Genomic DNA, 2,301 nt, shown 5'->3' on the forward strand with positions numbered 1-2,301 from the left:
GGTGACGTCACCCAGCCTGCGCGGCCGTGACGTCACGGGGCACGGGCAATGACGTCACATGCTCCAAGGTCACCCTCCCCCCCTCCCGCAGCCCTCGCGGCCCCAATGGCGACACAAGGCTGGTCAGAACTCAACAGTTTATTGGTTACTCAGGGTCCCGTCACGATATGGGGGTCCCATCGCGATATGGGGGCCCTGTCGCGATATGGAGGCCCCGTTGCAGTAGAGTCTGTCACGACAAGGGGACTTCACAGCGATCCAGGGCCCCGTCACGGTCCTGGCTCCTTGGAACAACCCAAAGTTCCTGTCAGACACAGGGCCTCTGTCGCAACAAGGGGATCCTGTCACGATACTCATCTCCAGAGTGATCCAGGGTCCTGTCGTGATACGGAGCCACTGCAGAACAGGGGCCCCCGCCACAATAGACAGTCCCTGTCGTGGTATGGGGGACCCCCCCATCCCGGTATCGTGGGTTACCCAATGTGGGGCTCTGGGACAATGAGGGGCAGGGGCATCCCTGTCGCAATAACGAGTCCCTGTCACAATATGAGGGACCCTTACTACCAAAAGGGGTCCCTGTCACGACACAGAATCGTCCCCTCCTTGTACCACGGTCCCCCAAAGCCATGTGAATAAATTAGGGGGCTTTCACATCACAAGAATGGGTCCCTATCACAATATGGGGACTCCCATCGCGATATGAGGTCCCTGTCGCGATATGGGGGACACCCTTTTCCCTGGATCGTGAGTTCCCCGAGTCAAGGAGCAGAAACGAGGGGTCTCCATCAGGATATGGGGCTCGCTGTCGTGATATGAGGGGGTCTCTGTCGCGATACGGCCCCAGGCCAGCAGCAGTGGTGCCACGGGGGGTCGAACCCCGCCCCGGGGGGTCCCGGGGGTGCCACCACCGGCACCTTTTGCTTTTTTTTTGGCCTTTTTGGGTCCGGAGGAGAAAAAGCAAAACCTGAGAAAACGGGGAAAAGTTTTCTCAGGAAAAGAAAAAACCTCCCAAAATGGGAAAAAACCAAAAAACCTCCCCAGAACGGGTCCGGCCCCGCCCCACATGATTTGGGGCAAAATATGGGGAATTTGGGGCCAGACCAGACCCGAAAACGGGCAGTTTGGGGGGTCTGGGATCCAGCGCACGCTCTCGGCGCAATTTGGGCAGAGAAACGGGGATTTTGGGTCCGAGGCATGGCCCAGGCGCAAAACAGACTCAGAAACAGGGATTTGGGGTCAGGGGAGCGTCCCGGGCGCAAAATAAGGTCGGAAAGACGAATTTGGGGCGCAAAATGGGCTCAAACCAGGGGATTTGGGGTTAATCCCGCGCCCCCAGCACAGAACGAGGTCAGAAATGGGGATTTGGGGTCAGACGCGCGATCCGGGCGCAAAACGGGCCAGAAACAGGGATTTGGGGTCGATCGCGCGGCCCCGGCGCCGAAGGGGCTCAGAAAGGGCCGGGTTGGGTTAAACGCGCGGCCCCGGCGCAGAATTGGCTCAGAAATTGGGGTTTTGGGTTAATCACGCGCCCCCCTCGCGGTTTGGGCTGAGAACGGGGGATTTTGGGGTCGGCGCGTCCCAGGGCCCCGCCGGTACTTACTCCGCTCGCTCACCTTTTCCTGCCTCTTATTTTGGGGGGAATTTCTAGTTTTTAAGCCTTTTTTTGAAGCCAATTGTCCATTTTGGGGCGAATCGAGGCGGTTTTGGCACTGTCACTGTGGGGAGGGGAGAGAGACAACACCAACCCCCCATTCCCCAAACCTGCTCCTCCATCCCTTCGCTTTGGGGGAAAATCCGGGGAAAACGGTTCAAAAGCACCTCCCCCTCCCCAGGGACCACGCAAAGGCGCTGACTAAGCACTTTTTTTGGGTGGAAAAAGCCCCTTTTTTGCTTCAAATTCCCAGCTTGGGGGCGGGCCCTGCCAGCAGCGCATTCTGAAGCAATTTTAGCAACTTTGGGGTCTTTTTGAAGGGGGGGAAAGCAGCCAAACCCAAAGTTCCCCCTCCCCTTCCATCCCTGGAACGGCCCATTTTGGGGTGAAAGCGGCACAAATACCAATTTCTGGCTCCCTACTGTTCCTGCAGACCCTGTTTTGGGGTTTTTTTGCCCCAATCTGGCTCTCGGAGTCTCCTCTGGCGGGGGCAGGGCCGGCGGGGGCTGCAAAAAACACCCACGAGACCCCCCCCAAACATACCCTGTCAGCACCATTTTTTGGGGGAAAAGCGGCCGAATCGGTCAAACCGCCCGATGGTCGCGGTTTTCCGCCGGTTTTTGGGGGGGATTTGGGGTCGGGAGGTGCCC

Source organism: Corvus brachyrhynchos, unplaced genomic scaffold (genome assembly GCF_000691975.1).
Source record: "Corvus brachyrhynchos isolate BGI_N302 unplaced genomic scaffold, ASM69197v1 scaffold1206, whole genome shotgun sequence".
NCBI lineage: Eukaryota > Metazoa > Chordata > Aves > Passeriformes > Corvidae > Corvus > Corvus brachyrhynchos.